The sequence below is a fragment of the Canis aureus genome, chromosome 13 (assembly GCF_053574225.1).
Source record: "Canis aureus isolate CA01 chromosome 13, VMU_Caureus_v.1.0, whole genome shotgun sequence".
In the NCBI taxonomy this organism is placed as follows: Eukaryota; Metazoa; Chordata; class Mammalia; order Carnivora; family Canidae; genus Canis; species Canis aureus.
Genome location: NC_135623.1, coordinates 28276698 through 28304340, shown reverse-complemented (window position 1 = coordinate 28304340; position 27643 = coordinate 28276698). Strand labels below are relative to the sequence as shown.

At 35.4% G+C, this 27643-nt stretch overlaps 1 protein-coding gene and 1 long non-coding RNA gene across 5 annotated transcripts in view; one reads left to right on the top strand and one right to left on the bottom strand.

The window, feature by feature from the left end:
• The window catches only part of SYT1 (synaptotagmin 1), a 537260-nt gene that overhangs the window by 339107 nt on the left and 170510 nt on the right, over window positions 1–27643 (bottom strand). For 2 of the 3 annotated variants that reach the window (XM_077845608.1, XM_077845609.1), the window contains one exon: window positions 13579–13626. The exons of the other annotated variant lie outside the window; for it this stretch is intronic. The gene's annotated coding sequence lies outside the window, so the exon portion shown is untranslated. The remainder of the gene's footprint in view (window positions 1–13578; window positions 13627–27643) is intronic. 3 annotated transcript variants of the gene reach the window in all.
• Window positions 1–27643, top strand: part of LOC144282229 (uncharacterized) — a 182051-nt gene that overhangs the window by 39684 nt on the left and 114724 nt on the right. For both annotated transcript variants that reach the window (XR_013350570.1, XR_013350569.1), the window contains exon 2: window positions 6000–6142. This is a non-coding gene — a long non-coding RNA (uncharacterized LOC144282229). The remainder of the gene's footprint in view (window positions 1–5999; window positions 6143–27643) is intronic.

Genomic DNA, 27643 nt, shown 5'->3' with positions numbered 1-27643 from the left:
TTCTTAGGATTGATGAGGGTAATACTGAAGAGATAAAACGGAAGACACTAGTACATTAGCAGGAGAATGGATAGTAAGTGGTGCTTATGCAGGGAGTAGTTAGTTCCTATTAGGAACGCTGGTGTAAATTAGCACTATCAGTCTCAAAGACACCAAAGAGAAAACATACACACATACACACACGCCCACTCACACATGCATATGGTAGATTTTGCATCATTATTTAGGAATATTTTAATACATGAATTGGGAGATAAATTCTTTTTTCTTCTGACTTAATTTGTTATATTATAAAAACATATTGAAAAGTCTTATATAAAACTTACCTGAAATAGTTATTTTTTCAAATAAATTTCTTCGTTGAAAGAAAATATGCTTATATGAAATACTCTGTGAGAGATTAAATCATCACATTTTTATTTATATCTTTGGCCTGCTTTCCGTCTTGCCTTTCTTCCTGTCCTTAAGTCCTTTTTTCTCTCATTTCTCCTTCCCCTACCTGCTGTATTCCTTTCTTCTTTTTTTCTTCAAATATTCTCTGAGGACAGCCCTTAGTGCTGGCACAAGGTCTGGTATTATTGAATGACTGCATAGAATGATGTGCTCTGTGCTAGGCATTGTGCATAACATGCTGGATTGCTTTCTGGAATGGTGGGGGTGAGGAGTTGTCTAGATTCCAATTCTGCTGGCTACTTTTGCTCATATCCAGCAGATCGGATGGGTGCTGCATTAGAGGCGTGTTCTAGGTGCTCTGGGAATATGAGAGAGAGGGAGAAAATAACTCAGCTTAAGAAGAGGTTAGGTTGGAATGCCTGGGTAGCTCGGCGGTTAAGCGCCTGCCTTCAGCTCAGGGCATGATCCCGGAGTCCCAGGATCGAGTCTCGGGATAGAGTCTCACATCGGGCTCCCTGCATGGAGCCTGCCTCTCCCTCTGCCTGTGTCTCTGCCTCTCTCTCTCTCTTAAATGAATAAAGATCTTAAAAAAAAAGAAAAGAAAAGAAAAAAAGAAGAGGTTAGGTTAGGTAAAGTAGGGTCAAACCTTGAGCTAAAGATCTGGTGTTTGAGAGAACATTGTACTTTCTGGAATGGTGAATAGGGTGGTTTTGTGTTTCCATGGAGCTGCAGGATAACATATATGTTACTTCATCTGTTTTAGCTTTTCTTTTATTTAATCTTCCCATCTTTTTGTTTGTTGTTCTCATTGTCCAGTTGTTACTTCCCATCCCAAAGGACCTCAGAGACTGATGTCAATGGGTTTTGGAACTACTGGTGATTGGACAGAAATAGACTTACTACCCATTTTCATGTTATTTAATCTTTGTGTAATATTGTAAAGTATTCTGTGTGTGTGTGTCTCTTTGTCCTCTCCCCTCTGTTTATTCATGTATATTGAGTGACTAGGATGCTTTGGTTTCTATGGAGACCTGGGAAAAGACTGCACAGACTGGAATGTCGTTAAAGGCCAAAGACACCATGAGCTAGGGTCCTAGTAGGAAATAGAAAATAGCTATGTATATATTTCCTACAGAGTTTTCTGGGGTATAGACTTCTGGTTTCAAAAATATTATTATGCTTCTGCTTCAGGCAAGTATTGCCTGGGTAAGCTTCATCTCAAAAATTCTTCAAGGGCATCGACAGGCAAATTCTCCAGCTGCCTTCTCCTCCAATAAAGTCCAAAGATAAACTAGCAGTGGTAGAAATGAAGCCATCTTTTCACATGATGCTTGCCAAAGGAACATATTTTAGCACAAGAAAATCCATAATTCATTTCTGAATCGGGAGTCTCTAAATGGTCTCCCAAAGTAAGATGGAATGCAAAGAATAGATACCAGATTTGTGAGGTTAAAGAGGTACTGCTATACAAACTGTGAAGTGCTATGCAAATCCAAAAAATATTACTATCATTTTCGATAACTAATAGTCAAGCATGATTAGAGAGATAGAAGTAATTATTATTGTCTTGGACAAGTGACTTAACCTTTCAGAGTCTTACTTTCCTCTTCTGTAAAATGAAGTAATGACATCTACCTCATAGAATTGGCAAAATTAAAGATAGCCTGTAAAGTCCGCTATGCACAGAGCTTGATAAACAGCAGGAATTTAATAATTTAATAATGATAATTATCTTATTATTATAACAGGCATTTTTAACCATCCACAATTTTAGAAAAATTGGAAAAAAGACACCTTTTAAATTCTACAAATAAATGCTTGCCATTCAAGCTATTTGGGATTCCAGATGTTCAAAAAATGAGACAATACCTATGATTTTATATTTCAAGATTCAGTGAGCATGGAGGATTTCTAAGAGTGAAGTTTAAACCTTTGAAGAATAAGAGATGCATTGGAATGTCTGGAAAAATAAAACAAGGAGGAGAAGAAAAAATAACAGAAAACACAGCTCTTTTATGGCAGCTACCCAGGACAAGTGGGTGATTTTCAGAATGATAATAAGTACCCACCACCCCATGCGCAGGGCTGCTCCAACTTCATGCGCAGTGGGGAACCTTCTGTGTCCTTCAATATCAAATTGTACATGCAAGTTATTTGTAACAGAACATTGAAAAGTCAATGAAGGCAAACCTGGTAGGCAGCTACTGTCAGAAAACATCTGAATCAATAGGACACTATCAGAATAGTCTTTCCCAAGCAAAACACAAAACTGTATTAACCAAAAGCATGACAGGACTGTGAAATTTCCTCACTACAGTAACTTAAAGCAACATAGACCTTGGGAAGCAGGTTTCAGTGCCTCGCCCAACAGGCCAGAAAATAACAACAAAATGTTATGGATCATACTATTGAGGATCACCTAAGAGACACGGAAAACCAGCATGGAAGTAAGTCCTGTAAGGTCACTATGGAATGCCCTTTCCTTTGTGAAGTTTTTCAGGCAGTGTTAAGCCACATCTACCTGCTGGCTTCCGAGAATTTCTTAAGTTCCTACTATTACATTTAATTTTAGTATGTCCATTCATCCCACTGTAATGTGAATTACTCCAGAGTAGAGACGGTGTAAGGTGGCGGAGAGAACCAGCCCTGCCCCCTGGAAGTCCTGATCTCAAAATCCAACTCTTATACTTACTAACTGTGAAAGTCACTTAATCTTTCTTATCCTCAGATTCCTTATCTGTAGAATGGTGACAAAGCTTGTCTATTAGAAGACATATACAGATACGTACATATGTATGTGTGTATCTTGCATTCAATAAATGCTAGCCATAGAACTATTAATAAGCACATAAGGAATATATATTGAAAATATGAAGGAACTTACTGATTTAAGATTCATCCAGTAATTGTTGGGGAATAATATTTCATAATGTGGATGAGAAGTTAAATGGTAGCATTAGAAAAGTTGAAGGCTATAAATTTGTATTTCCATTTTGAATCAACAATCCCCTCCCTATTATTCTATTTGTTTTTAGAGAAAAGTTGTTATATCCAAAAGTCAGATAATCAAATGAAGACAGGCGGATTCTAGTCTGAGCAGTTAAGATGTGGCATATTTATGACTTAGGAACCCTAAATTACCTTAAACTCATCTATGTCTTTTGCTGATTGCCTGTACTGAGCTAGTTTTCTGTGATTAATTTATGGGTTTATGATATAAAATGAGAGGTGTCCTGGAAGCCACAAAGTTACTGCACTTCTATATTTGCATCTTTAGTTAGGGAATTCGCCAAAAAATCCACTGAAGACAACTATATCATTCAATAAATTATAGGTAAGTGGATAAACATGGAAAATGTAGTATATACATACAAAGGAATTATTGAGCCTTAAATGGATAGAAATTCTGACATATGCTACTACATTGAAAAATTATGCCAAATGAAGTAAGTGAGACACAGAATACCCATGATTTCACTTACATGAGGTATGTAGCAGAGTTAAATTCATAGAGACAGAACATAGTATAGTGATTTCCAGGGACTGTGGAGAGAGGGAATGGGGAGTTATTATTTAATAGACATGGAATTTCAGTTTGAAAAGATGAGGAAGTTCTGGGGGTGGTAATGATGGACACAACAGTGTGGTACCAATGGTAATGATCATACAACAGTGTGAAAGTACTTAATACCACGGAACTGTACACTTAGAAATGATTAAAACGATAAATCTTACGTGTATTTTATCACAATTTAAAAAAAGGTAAAAAATAATAAATTATAATTTGTCCAAGGCTAAAGATACAGCTCTTGAAAATAAAAAGCAGTGTAATGGAGTGTTTGGGGTGTTTCACTTAAATCTAGCTTTAAGTGAAGACAAGAGAAAAGATAACTTTGGATAAAGCCAGTGCTAAAAGGGTTAAAAAGTCATCACTTTGGTTCACCTGGCAATGAGCACTTACCCTGTGTCAGGGTCTGGGATAAAAAAGATGATTTGCCGCCCATAGTGAGGGAGTTGACCGTCTGTCTCATGCAAAGAGAAACTCTTCAAACATCATTTTGGTGTAAGTCTGAGAAATTTGTGTGTTTAAGATTAGAAGTTTCAGCATTACACAGGCCCTAGTCTCCATCAGGCTCGAAAATTATAAGGTACGCTACCTTGAGGAAGTTAGTTTGCCTCTCAGAATTCCTCTTTTACAAAATATGCATTTAAACTTCTCAGAGAAATGATTTGCAAGGCATTCAGGAGGAAGTATGTGTTCAGTTCCCAGTGGCCACTGCTGTGTAGTAATACGAGGACAGAGGTACAGGCTAGTCGGGGGCCACCTGACAATTAGTCTGGCAAAATCAAGTGCAGTAGGCTGGCCCAGGGCTCATTGTGCCACCTCCAGGATTGTTGATGCCAGCCCAGAAAGAGCATGGCATTTGTCTGATCAGCACTAGTGGGGTGATAATTGAAAACATATATTTACAACCATAGTTGTAATAAAAATTAGAAGTTAAAATTTCAAGATGATTTCCTTGATCTCAGTTGTCAAACAGGATGAATGGTATAGCTGGTTGCAATGGGTTGAATGCTTGCTTGCCCCGCGTCCCCCAAACTCACACACTGAAATCCTCACACCCTTGTGATGGTGTCAGGAGGTGGGGGGTCTTTGGGAGGTGATTAGGTCGTGAGAGCAGAGGAGCCCTCGTGCATGGGATTAGTGCCCTTATAAAAGGGACCTTGGAAAGCTCTCCGGCCCTCTTTCTGCCATGTGAGGATACAATGAGGAGAAGAAACCTGCCATGTGGAAGAGGGCTCCTACCAGAACCCGGCCACATTGGGGATCCCAGCCTCAGGCTTCCAGCCGCCAGAGCTGTGAGAAGGAAATTTCTGTTGTTTATAAGCCACCCAGCCTGTTATAGTTCATTATAGCAGACTGATCTGATGAGCGCAATGGTACAGACAAAGGCATTTCCTTCATGTGGAAGGGACCTTAAATATTTTATGAGTTGATGCTTTTATGTTTGGGATATTTAAAATAAAGTTAAAATTTTTAAATATAGATAAATTATACTTAATCGTGTACTTTCAATACATTTCAAGAGAAAAAAAAAAAAAAGCACGGATAATTTCTAGCCTACTCTACCTCATGGAAAGCATCTATCACCAGCCTCACAAAAACTCCTGGGAAGGGCAGCCCGGGTGGCTCAGTGGTTTAGCACCACCTCCAGCCCAGGGCCTGATCCTGGAGACCCAGGATCAAGTCCCACATTGGGCTCCCTGCAGGGAGCCTGCTTCTCCCTCTGCCTCTCTCTCTCTCTCTCTCTCTCTGTCTCTCATGAGTAAATAAATAAAATCTTAAAAAAAAAAAAACCTCCTGGGAAAACTTGTAGATATGAAAATGAAGGCATTCTGGGCTCCTGCGTAGAGGACTGGAAGGAAATGTAAAGAGCAGTGCAGGGATGCTGCATCTAGGAGCTGCGTTCCTCTCCCCCATTATCTCCACCCATCCGACCTAAGTTCACTTCAGGCTCTCACACTGCCCTTGTCATCTGCTTATTTGGTGCAGCGAGAATGCAGGGCTGGTGGAAATACTTTGACTCAGTTCCTTTTTTTCTTAGGTGTTCCCTCAGACCAGTTATACTGAGGCATTTTGATGAAGAGAAAAATGGGGCTGCAAAATTTGAAGCCAACACCACTTTAAAGAGAAGGCGGCTGGAGACTATTTGGTGGGAAGCAGAATCACCTCAGGAAACAAGCAAAGGTTAGAAAGAGATAAGCGCGTGTGTAGAAAGCCGGGTGACCTTATTGTCCACATTTTGGGGCAGGGTCAATTGAGTATCAGCAAAAATGGAGAAGCATTTTGCCCCTGTCTTCCTCTCACTCATTCAGGCCCATCCCCAAGCCTGCAAATACTGTGATTCAGTGCAACTGTGCGTTTTCATGGGTCTGTTTTTCCAAACACTCAGAGCAAATATCTATCCTATGAAGTGGAAAGAAAAACATCTTAAAATATATCTTGTTCCGTAGCTCTTTCCCAGGTTGAGGACGCCTGTATTTTCTCCATTACTTCCACTGTCCCAATGACACATTTGGCTTTGCCTTTGTAAAATATATATTGATAATTGTGCAAATATCATAATTGGAAGTAATGGATATATTAATAGTTATACAAATATGCAAATTCATTTTTTCTAGAATTGTTAATAGACCTAATTCAGATAAATAAAAAACCTGGTATTCTATACTATAATACGCTTAAAAATATTGCCACATATATAATGCTCTAAGATACAATTTGAGGGCATTAAGAAAATCTTCTCTAAAATTAGAAAAAAGTATTTTAAAGTCCAAAAGAGAAGGAAAATCCAAGGCTAAATCTTTCATAGTTTAAACATTACATTCCTAATAAAGAATAAATAACTTCCAAAAAAAAAAAAAGAATAAATAACTTCCCAGGAGAGATTATAGCAAATCGTGTCTGTGCTAGATGCAAACATCAAATGGATAAGCAAAAACCCTGAGCAACCTGCAAAACTAGTGCTGAGAATGATTTCTTACCAGATATTTCAGACTACTGGAAATTCAGATAGTATCACTTTGGGGGTCACTGAGGAAGCAAAACAAATGCATTTGTGCATTCCTTTGGAGACATTATTTCCTTACTCTGAAACATTCCGTACCAATTCATAAACACAGGCTTTGCCAGGATTCTTTTGGAAGTGGAAAATAAAAACAATAGCAAGTTAAGTGATTTATATTAACCATAATAACGGGGAACATAAGTTACTCAAATATACAATAGAACATATACCGAACCAGATTTTTCATACTTTAGAAAAGAAAATTGTCTGCAGTTTATATTAGGATTAACTTTTTAAAAAAAATATTTTATTTTTTGAGAGAGAGAGACAGAGATAATGACCCAGATAGCCCTAGCCCAGATGAGAGGGAGAAGCAGGCTCCCTGCTGAGCAGAGAGCTGGATATGGGGCTCCACCCCAGGGTATCTGGGGCTCAATCACAGGACCCTGGTATCATGACCTGAGCAAAGGTGGGTACCCAAGGATTAAAGTTTGAAGAGGAGAAAAATGATAAGATATTTACCAGAAATTACATTTTGCTGATAGAGAAATGATTATTACTAAGACTGGGATATATTTCTATTTAGAGGCAGAACAAGATTTGACTTTAAAAGAGAGACTAGTATTTCTACTGATATTCTATGTCAGTATTATAAAGAGAATTTTTACAGTATTTTCAGAAGAATGACTCAAGCAACAAAGACAATTAAAATGATAGATATAAAACTAACAAAATAATTCAAGTACTAAAATGCAGAGAAAATTCATAAAATATTATTTATCATGGGGAAAATGGCTTTCTGAGATTTTTTGGTGAAAAATGTAAATTTTGTGATTTCAATGTCAGATATCATATACAAGTTTTATTAATTTTTTGAAAGGAGAATGTATCATTTTGCCATGCAATGGCACAAAACTATCAACTTTAAAATGGTTTATGTAATAACATATGTTACATATATTTTATTTCCAGAAGTCTGCTCACCCTACAGTTGGGTCAGGTTTATTTTTTCTGGGGAAAATGACCCCATTTGTGACTCCAAAGTAAGTAATTTCATGATAGGGGAGAAAGCCTTTTTGGTGACCTACACATCATAATATGGACTGATTCAGCCTACTTATCAGGCCATGAAGACCATCAAGATGTCTCAAGTCTTATTTTGACCTCTTTGAAGGGGAGTCATGCTAGACCTTATCTAATCTTAGTATTTGCTTTAAGAGGGAAGAGGTCTTCAAGGAGAGAACTCATGGCAGACCCTTCCCAGAGCATGTCTACATCTTACTGAACCAAAACCAAATTTCATCTTGCACTCAAGATTTCTAACCATCCTCTGCGTCTCTTCTTTCTTCCTTCATACTTTCTTTCCTCTATTCTTTGCAGACTTGTATATGTTTTATAATTTAAAAGAATGCCCCTTTAATATTGCAAAAGAGATATATTAATAGCAAATAACAAATTACTACTTGCTTATACTGTTATACTAACTTCTGTAATAAACACATAATCAACATGTATGGAATTCTCATATAAGGATATAAAATGTGATTTATTATCTTTGTTTTTATAGATGGGGACATTGAGGAAAAGTAGTTAAATTGTCTTTATGAGGTCATTTATCCAGTATGTGGCAGAAATAGAACTTAAACGTAGCTCTTTCAATCCACTGCCAACATTCTAAAATACAAAAAATAAATAATGCAATCTAAAATAATCACCTGGTACAGACAAATAAGTGAATAAATCAGAATGTTAGAGCAGATCAAAATTAGCATAAATTATTCAGATCGCTGAATCATTAGTTTTAACCTTTTATTAACTTTAAACTTTACATGAGGGATCCCTGGGTGGCGCAGCGGTTTAGCGCCTGCCTTTGGCCCAGGGCACGATCCTGGAGACCTGGGATCGAATCCCACGTCGGGCTCCTGGTGCATGGAGCCTGCTTCTCCCTCTGCCTATGTCTCTGCCTCTCTCTCTCTCTCTCTCTCTCTCTCTGTGTGACTATCATACATAAATAAAAATTAAAAAAAAACAAATAATTATAAAAAAAAAAATAAATAAACTTTACATGATACATACTAAGCCATGTAGTTAGTTTTAAAGCGTTTCTACTTTATCTCTTTCATAACTATACAAGTTATATTTCAGAGTCATGAGAGATGATAAAGTTTTCAGAACAAAATAAAGACATATCAATGGGAGCATCCAAATCATATTGTTCCTAGAAATAATGGATAGAATTCTATCCATTATTGTAGTAGCTAACTTTATATAGTACCTACTACCAACAAAATACTGTTATATAAACAAAGTTATTGTATATCTTGAATTCATTTGACTATCTCAATCACTCATTGAAGAAATTAAAACATCTGGAGGTCTACTAAATAGCCTTAGATCCTATAGCTGATAAGTAGTGAAGCTGGAATTTGATCACAGCGAGTGAATTATCATTCTTTACTATCCTAGGAAATATTAAGTCATGAAATCTGTTTTAGCTTTATTGTAGATAATAGTGATTGTGGAAAACCCATCTTACCCAGTGCCCAAAGAATGTGACAAGACTGTCAATCATTTGTTAAATAAAAACATAGTGATTCTGACCATGATTATCAGATGAATGTCTTAAAATATGGTCTATTACTGTAAGTCAAAGTACTATCATTATCTATATAAAGTGAACATTCTGGTATTTGTGGTTATACTAAATATAAGCTACTTGTTGACAGAGGCTGCGCTTTGTTCACTCCTGTATCTCCAACAATTGGGAAAATGTATACAGTAGGTATTCAATAGCAACTATAGCATAAAGAATAAAGAAACAAATGTATTTCCAAAGTAGTATCAAAGATTTTAAAGGAAATAAGTCCAGATAATGTAGTAAGCATAAAAAAATCTAGGAAACATAAATTGTGAGCATTCATTTTGTGGTAATATGCTTTACAACCAAATAAATATAATTCTGTTCCTTTAGGTGACCTTTTATACTTATGGCTATTATCCATTTCAACTTTGCTCCTACTTTTTCTATCTAAAGATAGTTGTCTTTAGTAATTAAATTCTCCTACCCTGGTTTAATTTTACCATCTGAAGAACAAATTTTCATGATTCAATTTCATGTTTATTGATGATAAGTGATAAAAGTGATTTTGTATGTGCATCAATGGCATTTTAAAAAGATCAATTTTTTACTTCCGTTTCTTCTCACCAGACCATCATTCATGCATGAAAATACACCATGCCTTGCCTTCACTAGTTGTGATGTGTTTAGTTAAGAGTGAAAACCAGAAAGGAGTAATCAGACCTGGGTCCAAATGGTAACCGTTGCTTACTGATTAGACTAACTTTATAAAGCTTTTGTTTCTCCTTTTCATTTATCTACAAAACTGTGATAACATAGGAAATGTTCCTTTGATAATAAAATGAAATGTCATTATATAATTAGTAGAGCAACTGACATGGACAAAGAACCCTATAAATGTACCCTTTTCTTTACTAACTCTCCTTATTTTATATAAGAACTCCTCTTAGGCCTATGGGTGAGAAAGCTAATCGGGATGAAGGGCAAATTACAAATTCAAGGAAAAGGGACTTTTTTCTTTTCCTGGAAGACCATTATTGTCTACAACTGATAGCAATCAACAATTTTGGTTTCATCATCAATGCACTGTTGTAAAATAATATATTGGATTCCCAAAACAGCAAAGGCAAATTTTCATAGAAAAAGAATTTCTTTTTATAGTAATATAAGGTTTTCATAATCACATAATAACCAAAATTTATAATAAACATCACTCTACTCCTGTATCTAAAGTATGTCAGAAAGTCTTAGAAAGTGGACTTGGCGATTATTTTTTCCCACTAGCCAGATAAGAAAACAGAGAATCAGAGAGGTAATTGCTTAACTATTGTTGATGGCAGATTGTATGTGTGTATTATTCTTGCATATTATTTTTATTATATGGTAGTTTTTTAGTTGTGTGATCTCCCCCTATACTCCAGGACTCCTCACTGTGAAAGAGGGAGTTGGGTGAAGCCAAGACTTGAACTCAGATTCTCTCTGTGATAGAATTCTTTCCACTATAAACATCATTCTAATGAGCTGTATCAAAATGCAGTTTTAGGCAGATAGAGAGAGGACAAAATTTGATTAGTGTTTTGGTTGAAAAAAATTAAGTTTTGGGAATAAGTTTCTTGAACCAATCTGAGACCCTCAGTTTTTATAGAAGTACTTTCAGTTGATATGGCAGGGAAAAAAAAGTTGGTGGTTAATTAAGCCAGAATTTTTCTTGACTCTGTCACTAGATACTAGGAGAGCTTGGATAAATATGTTGACTTATCTGGCCCTTTATAAATGAAGATGTAAGAGGAGGTAATGTCTGTAAAATGAATATACTACACTAGATAGATTTTTTTCTTAACTCCATGCTACTATTACACACACACATCTATACTTTTTGATTATAAGAACTTGTTACTTCAAATAGAGAATGGTTTGACTTACTGAAACTTATGAGGGACATTTGCAAATAATATTTATTTACTAGTGAATCACAAAACACTTCCCTAGTTAAAATCTGTTTTCTCTTAGGACATTTCTTCTGAAAACTTCTTGTTTTATTTGGTGTGCCAGGAAAGAGAAGCTGTTAATGATGATCATACTTTCATGTAAGAACATCAACTCTCAGTAGTATTTAAAGAGGTTTGGTAGGTCTAAGATAATGTGAATAGTTTCAGAGAAGCATGCCTGAGCATCTGAATTTTTTTTAATGTGTCTTTGTTATTATTATTATCTAGTGTATTCAGTTTATAGAGAACTGACCCTTAGAGTACTTGAAAGTACCACTGAGCGTTCAGTCATCGAGAGAAAAATTATTATTTTAAAATACAATTTTTAATGGTCCGTTCATTATATTTCTTAGCTTTCTTAAGCAAAAAAAAAAAGGAACTTTTGTGAAATATAAGTGCAATGTGCTCCAAAGATCATTTGTAATATTCTAATCAGTTACCAAATTGTTGTTAAGCTTTAGGCTTTGAGGCCGACTTACAGGTTTATATGCTTTCCTATGCTAAAAAATTTTAATTAAGAAGACTTAATTTTAATACAAATCATAAAACTCATTTATTATTCATGAGCTTGCAACACACACATATTCTTTAAAGACAAGAAAAATAGTCACTGTGTTATCTCCAATGTCTTCACGTTATATCATACTTCATAGTATGTACTGATACATCTAATTCATGAACTCTTTGGAAGATGCGACCTGTATTAAGGTACTTAAAATGTTTTGACAATGTCATTTTAACTCAGTATTTCTCTTCATAAATATTTTATAAAGTCATTAAGGCACGAAATACACTTTTAAGTTTGGGCTTGAGTTAGTCATTTTTCCTAACAGTTATTTATGAATCATTTACCATGTTCTTGTTAAATAAAAGACAAAGGCTAAAACGAAAAACTACCACAAAGCACAAAACACAACAGAAAATGCATGGTTTCTTCCTTGGAAATATATATATCATTTTCTCTAGGATTATTCCAAATGAGCAGAAGACCTCATTACTTGAATCAATTTTCTCTAAACGATGCCATACTAAATCCTATTTTAATATAATTATGTAAAGTACAATTCAAACAGCTTCTATATGTCACACTTGAATAATGGACAAAATCATTTAAGGACAGATCAGAAAAACAGCCACTGATCGCTGTTCACAATGAAATTATAAGATGACTAAGAAATTGTGAGGGGGTATGGTAAATATTATCTGGGTCTTGTATAAAGTATGTAAAACAAATATGTATGATTCTATCACTCAAAAATTCAACTTGGAAGTGAATTTGCAAACCTTTCAAGACAACCAGGCCGTTAAAGTGATACAACATGGTTCATCAACATGAACTTTTCTACCTTTATTATTTTTGATAGTCACACACTTAAAATTTGTAACTGTTTGCACTAGGAAATCATTATAATGTTACCAATTCTGCCATAAAGAATGATAGCAAAAAATTTTAACTGTGTTTCACAAAGACATATTTAGGTAAACAATCATTACTATTAATTAATAGCTATGTAAGGACATACATGTCATAGTTAAGTTGTAAGAAGATTAGGAAGAAATGTACTAATGAGATTAAACTATAGACGTAAAGCCTACAGATGGTTGCCTTTTTTTATTTAATAATTCTAATTTAATGACTATAAACAAAAGTATCTTGATTTTGTTTCAGAATTTGCTCAAAATGAATAAATTTTCTGGCACATACAGAGAACGTGAGGCACTTTGATAAAATTTTACCTAATTTTTTCTTCTTTTGAATTTGGAATGATCAAATGCTAGTCAAAAGATATGGTGGGGCCAACATAAACATTTCTGTCTCATAGGTGTATCCCAAGGATTACCTGGGCCTCTTATTTAAGAGGATTATAGGATAAATGATTTTCAGTTGACTCCAGTAAATTGGGATTGAGTTTTAGAAGGCTCCACTTGCTTGCTATATTAATCTCTTATCTTAGAAAATAGAAAGGTGAATATTTCTGTAACAGAAATTTGTAGGATCCTCTCATTTTGTGCAAGCTCTAGTAATATTATTGTATTGTGAAATACTTACTGTTCTGTTAGGAATTCTGGGGTATTCTTTCTTTCAGATTCTTTTTATCTAAAAGGAAAACAACATAGCCACTGGTGAGTTGACTGCATAGTTCAGGATCATTTCAGACTGTCATTATTATAGATGATTAATTTTATTATGTTACATGTCTACTTAAAAATCTTCATATATATCCAAATACAATATAATGTCATGTATGTGTATATTTAGTATCTATAGAATAAGATAGATAAATAGTTGGAGGTCTTAAATTGGTTTGAAGAGCTAGAGATGAAGTTTCTGTGAGTAGTTTATATATTGATTTTTGTTACAGGTTAATTATGCTTCCTCCTAATATAGTTTTTCAACTTGAAAAATGAAATAATACTAATCTAGGTAGACGTTGTTACAGAATATTACATTATTTATTTAAAAAGAATCATATGATTATTATTCAATTAAGTGCATGGTGCCATATTTTGTATTGCTGTGATTACAGTTAACCCCCGAACAGTGTGGGAGTGAGGGGCATTGACCACCCCTTGCAATCAGAAATCTTCGTATAACTTTTCTTCTACCAAACTTGACTACTAACAGCCTTCTGTTAACCAGAAGCCTTCTCAATAACATATAAACAATTGATTAACACATATTTTTATGTTATATGCATTATATACTGCATTCTTACAATAAAGTAAACTAGAGAAAAGGAAATGTTAAGAAAATACATTGACAGTATAGTGTGTATATATATATATATATATATATATATATATATATATATATCCACAGATTTAGTGGACCCCTGCAGTCCAAACCTATGTTGTTCAAGGGTCAAGTATGTATGTGTGTGTGTGTGTGTGTGTGTGTGTGTGTGTGTCCCATCAGGGGTAAAGAGAAAAATAATCTCACATCACTGCATTAAAAAAAAAAAAAAAGTACAATTCTAGCTTAGGGAGTAAGAAAATGAAATCCTTCCCGAGTCAATATTAGGAATTGCTTTAATGTAATAAAGATGTCAAGAATTTCTGATTTGATTTGACAAGTTAGCAACTCACAAATGAAAAATTTCACAGTGCTAGAGACAAGTGCCTTTTGATATAAGTTCTCATCAGTTTTAGTCTTCAAAAAATTTAGGTAGAATGGAAACCAAGAAAGAATGAAATATTTAAAAATAGGTTCATAATAGGCATGTTGCTCTGTTTCTAAGGGTTCTTACAGTGTCTGTTTTCAGCAGAACTACAACAATACTATAATGCTAGCAGCTCTGGCAATGGGTTCATATAGGTACTCAGCGTAAAAGATCTGAAGTGACAGCTATATTTTCAGAGCTGCATTTACTGCATCTGTTCAGTGGTTAAGCCTCCAAGGTCTGCTTTCTTTTTATTTCTGCTTGAAACTCCAACTGTTTTCTAGTAAAAGCCATTAGAAAGAGCATTGTAAGAATGCATTTAGATTTGCCTGGCCGACTCTTAAAATATGACTTTGAGCCACAATCAATTTTTGATAAGATTTCTATATATAGTTCCCGTGTGCTGACACTTTTCTTATTAAAACAAAAACTACAACCACATTCTATGAGTGTACATATTAAGGAACCAGAGTGACATAGTGCTCCTTACAGGAAATAATGGGGGTGGGTGGGGCTTGCTGAAGTAAATGGAGGTTTTCTACTAAAAAACTAAGAGAATATTTGACATTGTGTTTATTGTACATTAAGACTTACCAAGGGGCTGGCTTCCCAGAGGGATGCAGTGAAAGGATGAAACAGTTTTTGTGACTTATGAGCCATCTGCAGGAACTTGATTTCATTTTTGGATTTGATTTTTTTTTTTTTTTGGTTTTGCCTGCACATCTATCACAAGGATGAATGGGCAAGCCTGTTCTACTCTAGGGGACAAACAACTATTTTACTTTTAATCTGTACACTGAATATGGATGCGAGTAGTATTTTTCTGGTAGCTAGTTTCTGTCTCTTGCATGTATAAACATCTTTATTTATTTAGGAAGAAAAAAGTGAAAATAGCACAGGATGATTTTGCACTTTCTGCAAACTATCTGGCTGTTCAGTAATGTAATTGGTATCAGTAGTTCTGACTCAGACAGTTTCCTGGTATTGAGACTTGGTACTTTTCATGTGTTTATATGATACTTAAAAAAGTGTGAATCTTTTAAGGTAGATTTATGTATTTTTTACAAAATTTTTTACAAAACTCTCTCATGTTTTTTAATCCAGTTTTAGAAGCAGGCCTGATATGGGAAAAAAAGAAAATAACTGAGACTTAGGGATTACTTTGCTTGACAACAGCTAGAAATTAAACTACTGTACCTTGCAGCCCTAATCGTAACCTTTTACAGCACTAAGCAAAAGCACTGTATGCTTTAGGCATAAGTATTACAAATGCTTGACTTGTTTAGTGGGAGGAGGGCACTATCTGTATTCATTTTAAATGAATATTTAAAAATGCACAGCTGTATTTTTTTTAAAGGGGCTTAGTTTCCAGAATGACAACTAACATGTATTCAACCTTTGTTTTAAAAAATCTAAAATATTTCATCTTGATGAAAATGTTGATTTTAATGGAGCTTTTACTAACATTTCACTGAACTAAATATTTAGAGTTGGATTTAAAGTATGCAGTATGAATCCTTGCAACAAGGCCATTTGTAAACATTACCTTTTTGCCCCAGGTAGACTGGGATGGCATCAAAATTCCTACCCCATGTTTTAAATCTGAAAACTGCAAACTGTGGGTAAACTCAAAGTTCTTTTCCTTGGACATCTTCCAACTGAAATGCCATATCCCTAATCCTTATGCAATTTTGTTAGACATCTTTTGGCTTAAATTCTTATTCTTAGAACAGTGGTCAGCAAGTAGAGATTACTTTAAAAAGAAACACTATCCAGGTCATTAGTGACTGAGTGTAAGATTTCAAACACTAAAATAAAGCATTACGTGACAACACTTAAATGTATCACGTGATTCTGGATTAGCTCCTGGACCAATAAGACAAAAACAATTAGCTATTAAGAACACTACTGTGACAGTAGATGAAATTTGATTATGGACTCTGAATTTGACAATGGTATTAAATCAGTGGTATATTGTCTGTGTTTGATAACTGTTGTGTGTAAGAAAATGTCCTGCTTTAGGAATCATACTGAAATACATGCTAAAATACTTGGGATAGGCCACACCAGATCTCCAATTAATTCTAAATGGCTAGGAAAAAAATTATGAACTGTGTATATATAGACATATATAATAATATATATAACATATATAACAATATAGACAGAGAAAATGATACAGAACAAAATCGTACCAATAACCCAGGTAAAGGACATATGAGAACTTCTCAGACTATCCTTGCAACCCTTTTTTGAGAGTTTTTATAAAAGAGTAAAACAATCATTACCAAAAAATGAGATTATAAAATGATCTTAAAAAAAATAAAAATAAAGTGCCATTTTTCAGTATCTTTACAAAATACTTCACTAACTGTGGCTACATTATTTTGTTCATTAAGCACAAGATTGTTACATTCTATGTACAACTATAAAAGATAGTGACATTTACCTGGAAAATGGAGAGTATTAGGCAATAAAAGAAAAGTAATGCATCAATTAATAGAGTAAACAAACAAATGTTCTATTAATAAATGCAATCACTGTTGGTACCTATGGTGCTTCTGGAAGGAACGCTAGGAAGGAAATAACACAGAGGATGGGCTTTCCTTGAAAGAAAGGTAGAAGGGCAAAATATTTTTGCCTCATATTGTGGACAAAGGGATGTTTCTATTTCTTTCTTTTTTGTATCTAACCACTGACAGCCACTTAGGAGGCCTAATTTTATAAGCCTGTCCTCATTATGATAGAAGCAAATGTTTACCAACACAGACTGGAAAAGAGGGGGACAGGGATGAAGGCTTTACTCATTTTTCTGTTGTGACACTTTATTACACAAGTCGAAACACACAAAAACATTTGTTGGCAGTCATTACAATAATGACATATTGGGTTCAACCATGTTTAACATTTTCATTATATTCAAAATAATTATTTGAGAAGGGGGGCTGATAATGAGGCGGAATGGCACTAAGTCAGGAGAGTCCGTTTGTATCTTGAAAAGGAGGATGGGAATTAATTAAATGAGAAGCTCGCGGAAGTTAATTGGGAATGAGTGAAGATAAGGACACTATCAAAGCATGAAGAAATAAAACTATTAAAATAAAAGGTATAGCAGAAACAGCACACCCAAGAGAAAATGAACCCTGCAGAATCAGGAGTGTAGAGGAGCAGAGTTATGCCTGTGAGGGCTCCTGTTGGCTTCCCACCCCTACAATAGTGCCTGCCACATGAATAAATGTTTGCTGAATGAATAATGGTATATTGACAAAAATAAAATTTAGTGTTATATAATCCGAGTCTGCTTCTGCCTCTGTCTAATGTGTGTCTTTAGACAAATCATTTAATCTAATTTTATCAGCTGTGAAATGAGACAGTGGAAAAAAAGGTGATTCTCCAAGGTGCCTTCCAGATCTAAATATTTCTGTATATGGTTCTGTTTATTAAAATGGGCAACTGTGAACAGTTTCGTAGAAGAGAACAGCCTTATATGAGTTTTAAATGAAGAAAAATGGGGAGAAATAGAAAACATGAATGAAAGAGCAATGCATCGATTCAAGTAATGGAAAATAAATCCCATCGAAAGAGACTTTAATATAGAAGAGAATGAAGGTGATTTATGGTTTTGTTAGAGGTGACATTTATTTGTACTATTGATACAGGCATGCAGATGTAGAGATCTTCATCTGTTCTTTTTATTATTATCAGAGTGACTTGTATACACTCCCCGCTTCCACCTTAGGCGTCCTCATGGAGACAGAAGTGTAGAACGTTCAAAAGAAGCCATAGATGGCAGGAGTTTATATAAATGTTCTTTTACCACAAATTCATAGAACTGGGACTGCCCATCTTGGAGAAAAGAAAGCTGAAGTAGCTCTTAGGATCTGTATTTAATATCATGAAGAGCAATTTAATTCAAGACCCACCTGGCACGATCTCTTATACCTCCACGAAACCTTTGATAATTAATACTGGTTTCCCCATGCATTTTCTTTTCTATAAGCTTGGTGAGCATCTACATTCTGCAAGACATAATTTAGCTTTTACTTCTACTTAATCTCATTATTTTCCTCTGTTCCATCTATGCGGAATTTGCATTGGCAACCAGAGGTGGCCATGTGCTTTGCATTTGTATTTAGGGTGGTCCTTAAGATGAGTTAGATGCTCAATAAACACCTGTCAGCCGGTGGGGGTGGGCATGATACACTTTGAGGTCAAAAAATGAACTGGAATGCTGATCAGCAGCTACCAAAAATGACTTCTTGGACATCAAGTATGGTTGGTAATCCTGGGAGTTTCTTGAGGCCCTTACCTTGTTTTTTTCTCATCAGCCTATTTCCCTAGGCATTTTGGGGAAGAGGTGCTGATGACCCATCATGGGGATGAAAAGTACACTGTTCTTGAAATAGAAAGGTCTAGTCAAGTAGCCTGAAGGCATGGGAAGCTGTAACCTGAAATAAGTTTATCACTTAGGTCTGACCCACAGCAGAGGTGAGCATGTGCCACTTGCTCAGCTTTGTCAGATCAGAGCGGAATATTTCTTATAATTCTTTATTGAAATCAAGACAACTGATTGCAATATGCTTATAAGAAAGTTGGGGTGTCAAGATGGCAAAATTAGTCCCTGTAGGAAAGAGGGGTAGAAAAGAAAAGGAAGGTCTGAGACAGAGAGAGAGAGAGAGAACATGAAAGAACTAGACTATTTTCAGAGAATTTTGATTTCTGTACAAATTCTAGTACTCCTAACAACTGGAGACTGTGAATATTTATAGATTTACTATACTTTATCGATAAAGTAGATATATAATTGCTAATTTTACAAAAAGCAGAACCCAACTCAATATCTTTCCAAAGGGCTCCAAGGTAGCTATAACAACTGCACATTTCCTAGCAGGACAGAGGGTATTGGTGAAGTGACAAGCAATGAAAACAAGTTGACTCACATTTCCCAGTTTTGGAAGTTGGGTGTGGACAGCGTAGTAGCAATTCTATTATATACACTTAAGGCTGAAGGAGAAAAATTGATTTATTTAAACCTCGGTTTGTTGCAAACTCAAGCCCAGCAAAGTGCCATTGAACAAATAAGTGGGATATTGGGCTAGGGTGTGAATATATGATAGTTCTATGACGATTCCCTCAGCTTTAGTGCTATGCTGTGTTCTGAGTTTAGTTCAGCACCATGGGAAGGTACCAAGCTGGCAGTTCAAGGCCAGCCATGACAAAACCACAACTAAGAAGCAGTCGCCGGTCTTCTCTATTTAACATCCATGTAGGGAACAATCATAGACATAAAAAAGAAAATAAGCAATTTCTTATGTCAAATTTATTCTCAAAGCATCATCTTTATCTCCTTCTAGCTGCTAAATATAGAGTATACAAATATAAACAGCAATACACATTGGTTCAGAGACAGCCTGGACCTTGACATTTACATGAAAACTGCCCTCTTCAAGATGCATGGTGGTAGGGTTGTATTTCAGGAGAAACGGAGTGGTTGAAAAAAAATATTTATAACTGCTATTTAATAAGCTGCATTTAGCAGATTGCATAAATTTACCACATTCAGATTTACAAGGATATGGTAAAGTAGTTGTTAAAACTATTTACATATGAACAAACTCAGTTCACAATTTTTTGGAGTTAGTAAGTGGTTGAGCCAAAGTCTACCAAGATTCAGTTCTGTCTATACCTAAATCCTGTTTTCCCCTAGCAACAAAGTCTCTGTGTTGTTAGAATAAATTTTGAGAAGGTAGAAAATCTATTTTCTGGTTATTTCTCTAACACATATTAGATGTTTATCCCCTGAAGCACTTCAAAGAAGTAATCTTAATTTCTTCATCTGTAAAATGGGATAGATAACACAATAGTTACCATAAGGAAATGATTAGATTAGCCAATTTGTTGAAGTGTCTTTGGTTTCGAAAAGTAACTGAATATATCTAATCTTAGAGGAAAAGAAACCTTAAAAATAGAAGCTTATTCAAAAAATGTTCAACATGTAACCTTTTTAAAATTAGAACTTCTGGAACCTGAATATCATTATTCCTATATTAAACAAAAGAATCCCAAATCAACCTCACAGTATCATCTACATATGAAGATTTAATATTATAAGACATTTGTCGTATAATTTTTAACTCTAAACATCTACATACTTCACATAAAATTATATTGGGTGAAGAAAAACTGTGAGGTCATGAAAGTCTAGAGATACATCTTCTCTTAATTAGAGCCTAAAAAATTTTTAACATTTTAAAAAGTTCTTAGATGTTGAGGAGCTGTACAAGGGAAGTCCAAAGAACAGAATGGGATTTCAATTTTAAAAGAGAATATGAAGTGATTGTTTCAGAATATTAGACTCTAGATTCTCCCATCAATGGATTAAACCAAACTGATAAATTGAAAAGACCAAAGGAGGGGCAGCCTAGGTGGCTCAGCGGTTTAGCGCCGCCTTCAGCCCAGGGCCTGATCCTGGAGACCCGGGATCAGTCCCAGGTCGGGCTCCATGCATGGAGCCTGCTTCTCCCTCTGCTTGTGTCTCTCTGTCTCTCTGTCTCTGTCTATCTCTCTCTGTGTCTCTCATGAATAAATAAAATCTTAAAAAAAAAAAAAAGACCAAGGGAGATGGAGACTAAGAAATAGGTTTCCATAAGTAATAACCAACAATCTAATTCTCATTAAAGTATTATCTCTTAAAATGGCCATAAATACAATTTTATAAATCTTGTAAAATCCTAAATTAATGAAGTCAGAGAATTCAGAAGATAAAAAAAGTAAACATGTGTGAGAAAAAAATGGAGACTAGCCATCAAATCACGGGGGAATGTATAGTTACGTCCTACTACATTTTTCATTAGAGGAAGCAATTAGCATTAGATATTTAGGTGATGGTTCAATAAAATTTCAATTAAAAAACTGATATTATTTTACCTGGATTTGAAAAAGACGCTCATGTCATCCATGAAATGATATGAGGAATAGAATAAGAGCAGAATAAATGAGGCAAAACATGGGTGAGTTGTTTTCTCAGCTTTTATTCTTTAATCCTTCACTTGTCTAATGTGAAGAGTAACTAATTTTCTGACAAAAAGAATATGATCATGATTAATTTCTTAGAACAATTCCTTGGAATTGGCAAATTTCCCTGGAGGACTCCAGGCAAGGGTTAAAATGGTCAGTTCTGGACCCTCTGATAGGAAACTCAACCGAAGAACCCTACCTTCAATTTGAAATCAAAATTCATTTGGAATTACATACAATGGCAAGTGGATTTTATTGTGTTCTCAGTGCTCTCACTGTGGTATTTGCCATAGAAGCCCCTAGCATTGTAATTTCCTCTTTAGTTGTAGTTTAAGGTCGTGTCATTTTTGAAAAGAAACTGATTTCATTATAATCACTTTCATATCCTTGATACAGAGAAACAGGAAATAATCATGTAATAATTCACTTTAACAGACTTTAATGTAGTCTATGCAGTATCATCTATCACATGTGGATTTCTAACTTTACTAACAATCGAACTAAAATATCAATATAATGAAATCATTTGAATGCTAATTATATTAAGGATAGTAAACTTGGTTGGCAGAGGTTGATGGGAAGCACAGACCTTTTATTAGTCGAATGCCAATCACAGTCTTATTGTCAGTACACTTGAGGTGGCCCCACATGAAGCCACCATTTCATCTCTATGTAATCAGGCAAATCACAACAAATATTTAGTTTCTCTAGTACTATTCTAGGAGTTTTGCAGAATAAAAGGAAGTAGAAGAAAAGTCCCTGTCTGTAAAATCCCAATTCATAACTCTATCTCAACATTTAGTACAAAATGTTAAAGTTTGTTTTGTTGTAAACTCCATGTCAATGGAAGCTCTCCAATCTTCAGTTCATGGTACTTAGGGCATATACAGGATTTCTAAATACATATTTGTTGAACTAAACTCTAGAAGAACCCAAATCCGTCTCCTTTCTCAACACAGCATCCTCTCACTAAAACTCTACTTTGCCAGTTTGGTGGCATAGTTGTATCACGGAGCTACAATTACTTGTAGATGACTTAATGCCAAGTCTGCTCTGGGTTTTTCTATGCATGCAAAAAACTTACTTGACATCTACAGAGTGTTGAGCTATTACATAAGGCATGAAATGTTTTTAATTATCTCCTATGACATTTATTTTTTATGATTTTTATGATTTTTATTTTTTTTAATTTATTTTTTATTGGTGTTCAATTTACTAACATACAGAATAACCCCCAGTGCCCGTCACCCATTCACTCCCACCCCCCGCCCTCCTCCCCCTTCTACCACCCCTAGTTCGTTTCCCAGAGTTAGCAGTCTTTACGTTCTGTCTCCCTTTCTGATATTTTTTATGATTTTTAAAAGATTTTATTTATTCACGAGAGTCATAGAGACAGAGAGAGAGAGAGGCAGAGACATAGGCAGAGGGACAAGCAGCCTCCGTGCAGGGAGCCTGATGTGGGACTCGATCCCAGGACTCCAGGATCATGCTGTGGGCCCAAGGCAGACACTTTAACTGCTGAGCCACCCAGGTGTCCCTCCTATGACATTTATTTTTTAGATCTATTTTCATAGAGGCTTACTTGGAACTTACATAATTAAATTAATTTTGTGATCCTCAGTAGAAAGGAAAAGGGGCATAGGAGACATTTTGGCAGGTAGGGGCACACTTAGACATTTCTCATGTCAGAAATGTCTGACTGCAGAATATTCTATCTTATTCTATACTATTACTTTTTCTCTCTTCCAAGTAGATAACTGCTATCCCTCAAACCTTAGCCTCTTTCCCACTGGGTACCCATTTACTTCTCTTTTAGGGTCGATGAAAAAAAGGCAGAGTTAATTTTGTGATGTGTTTAGTATGGAAGGATTAGGATTTAGGATTGTCATTTTAACAGGGAGTAAGACCTGACTGAGTTGGTGAATTAGGGATATTCAAGCCAAAAATTAACAAAAAAAAATCTCCTGAATTTTCTGTAAAGTTGTAATGGATTACACATGATCCTAAGAGTTGGTTTCTGTATCGTAGTCTTCATATTCCTATATCAGAAAGAAGCAAATGCCATGAAAATAACATGGAAGACCCACTCAACACATCATAATCTACTAAAATCTCAAATTTTGTATTATTTAAAACTGATTAGAAGTATTTGCAGGAGGTATATAAAAATTACATAGTATTTTAACAAAGGAAACTTTTCTTATTGACTACTTAAAATACACTTTTAATATGGGAGGAATAAAATAACTGTGGCATTAATAGTTAATTTCATCACAAACGATGCTAATCTGATAATTATTTCGATTAATCTCAATATTATTGAGGAAGTTAATTTTAGGTAAATAAATCGTCAAATTTTAGGTGTTTATTCTGTACTTAACTGTGCATGTTCTATTCTTTCTGTTGTGTGTATATGTATGTACATACATATATACATACAGAATATATACACCTGTGTGCACACACCATGTAGACTTTCATGAATGAATGTATATATCACATATATCTGATAAGGAGATGGATAGGTGCTAGTCATGGAGGTAAGTGTGCATTAGTGATAAGAATTGAGGCAACACCACTGGAGACAACATACACCTGAGGAAACTCAACTTGCCTTCTTTAAATCTAGTCGTTATTTATTTTTTTTTAATATTTTTTTCTTTATTTATTTATGATAGTCACAGAGAGAGAGAGAGAGAGAGAGGCAGAGACACAGGCAGAGGGAGAAGCAGGCTCCATGCAGGGAGCCCGACATGGGATTCGATTCCGGGTCTCCAGGATCGCGCCCTGGGCCAAGGGCAGGCGCCAAACCACTGCGCCACCCAGGGATCCCCTCTAGTCATTATCTAAAGAAAATATAGGCACTGGTACTTGAAGACAAAGTAGAACTGACAATATCACATCACTTAATTTAAACATAAAGCTATTTAAACAACTATTTTTTAAGACTGTATTTACTTATTCAACAGAGAGAGAGAACACATGCAGGGGGAGCAGCAGGCAGAGGGAGAGGGGCCAGCAGTCTCCCCACTGAGCAAGGAGCCCCATGCAGGGCTCGATCCCAGGACCCTGAGGTCATGACCTGAGCTGAAGGCAGACACTTAACTGACTGAGCCACTCAGGCACTCTAAACAACTATTCTTTTTTCTTTTATTCTGTGAAGGCCTCACCAAAGCAACTGATGCAATTCCTTCCTAATACCTATTCAGTAACTATTTTCCTGATGGAACACCTGGAAAAGTACTTGCCAAACGTTGTTCCACATGCGAAAAAAGAGAAATCTCAAGGAATTGCTGTTCTCGATGATTCTTGAATACAGAAGATATGGTGGAGAAGGGATAATTGAATCCACTCATAACTCTTAAACAAGGAAGACTAGGATGAGTTCTCTGTGAATACAAACTAAAGCCCACTGGAGTAGCAAAAGCCCTAAGAGCATATGGTATTTGTGGGATGATCATTCTTTGCATGAGTTTTGATAGGAAGAAGTGTCTCAGTTGGAGGTACCAGTAACGGAGGAACAAACTTATGGAGGGGAAAAAGCAATGGATGTGTTTGGGTTCTTGGTAGTCAGTCGGTATGGCAGGAAAATAATCATGGAAGGAAAGAGAAACAAGGCTGGAAAAGTAGACTGGGCTATACTGTGGACTACCTTAGAATGAGGTTGCAGAAGGTGACAAGGAGCAAATGCAAGTTTCTCAAGAGATCAGTTGAGTTTCTCAGAAGATCAAGATAGCAAAGCAATTTGGTCATGATCTTCCGGTCATAATTTACTTAACTTTGTACCACAAAAGCCTTGAATAAAATAGAGCAAAATTTGCAAGGAAAATTTTAAAAAGTGTGTTATGAAGTATATAAAGTTAACGATTTTGTTCCTTTCGTGAAAGGGTTCTTAACACTGAAATTCATGACGCATTGGAGAGAAAGACATTGCCTGACTTAAAGTCACAATATTTCCTACAGTTTGTTCTATATGGCACTGACACTCTGTACCTAAGAGGGAAAAAGAAAAGGAAACATAGACAGTGAAGCAAGTCTGACATAAAATTGAGCACCATGGCACTTAAGTGTACTAGAATTTATTGTGTTGTGGTTAGAAATCAGTGTAACATGCAGTTAAGGTAACTGTTGCATACATAGTTGAGTAAAAAAGAAGAGCTTTGGGGTACCTGGTTCAGTTGGTCAAGCATCTGCCTTCAGCTTAGGTCATGGTTCTGGAGCCCTGAAATCCTGGAATCAGGGAGCCCTGCAACCCTGCATTCCCTCTGCTCCTTCTCCCACTCGTGCTCGCGCCCTCCCTCCCTCTCTCCCTCCCTCCCTTCCTATCTCTCAATGAAATAAAATCTTTTTTCAAAAGAGGAACTTTATTTTGATAAACTAGTTGCCTATAAAATTATTTTTACTTGCAAAATGTTACTATATGACTTCTTAAAGGAACATTTGTCAACAGCTATGATCAATTAACGAACTGGCAGTTACCATGTAACCTCTCGTATTCACACTTACCATATCCATATAAAGAAAACTTCATTTAAGGTCCAGTAGCTAGAGCATAGTATTACATGCATAGAAAATATTTTAATTTCACAAGTGATGCTAAATTAATCACCAAGTCAGAAGTTGCAAATGTTTCTGAATCCGTATAGTTGGAAGAGGCGAGAGTATATGTCTGGTTTCATATTTTATTTACCTTTTCTGTTGCTCAGTTTTGAGAAGCATTCAAAAATATATTTTCTTTAGTTCTACAGTCTTCCCCAACCAATGTTAGCCACCTAATTTTATTTTTTCTTTGCTGGTTTGTACAGAGTACAACCAGCACAAGCACAGTACGCAGATTAAAAAAAAAAACCCACAAAAAAACACTTTGTACTGTTGATGCTGATGTATGGAGTAATTTTCTCAGGCTTTTTCAATGCAATCTGCAAATGCATTAACAAAGGCTATAAAACAAAAACAATCTACACTACCTATAACACACAAGGGCGAAATATTGGAAAGTTTGAAAGCATAATTGATATCTGCATTAGTAGAAATTACCTAGAGATGAGAAAGTATCCTACTACCATGTAGGACTTCAAAAGCCAAGTATCTCTTGTATAGCTTCCTGAATAAGAGAGTAATGTTCCAACCACTGAACATAGGAAGAAGAAATATTTGTGACTATTGTTAACATAAAAGACTCCTTTGAAATAATGCTTTCAGAAAATCTGTAACTGTTATTATTCCAGGCTGAAAGGAAGGAACCCCTACATGTGTTTCCTATTTCTTATTCCAACTACTGTGTTGCCCCTGAGAGAAGGTCAGTGGTTAGAGTATAGTTTTTCCTTAAGGAAAAGCATAAAATCTTCCTCCAATTGCACAGTTATCATGCTGATATATTTCATTGCTTTGTAATACCATGTTCAGAAAAACAGACACGTTTTAGACCAAAAATAAGACTGTATTAGTAGCCATTAATCAGTCACACCTAAATAATGAATAGTGGGTTATACTTCTTTTGGTTTTGGGGGGAGGGTCATTGACACACTCATTTTTTTTTTTTAATCTAACAAAGGTACACTGAATGGTTACCATATGACAGATGTAGTTCTAACATCCTGTGGATACAAAGGATCACAGTACACGCATGGATTTTACTCTCCTGGTGCTTATAATCTCTGCAATGAATAAGTATGCTCTAACTTTCTCTCTGGGAAAAAAGACCGAATAGCAGTTAGCTATATCCATGCTAGTTTATCTTCATGTTTTTGCACTCAGAACCTCTGAAGCATCAGCCTGGCCACAAACATGCATTACATCACCACATTTACACTTCAAATTTCAGAAGAAGGATATGAGGGGATAACGTTTAAAAGTGTGTGGTTATATATATATATTTTTTTTTTTTTGAAGGAAAGAAACATCTGATGAGTTCTTACAAGGCCAGTAGAACACAAA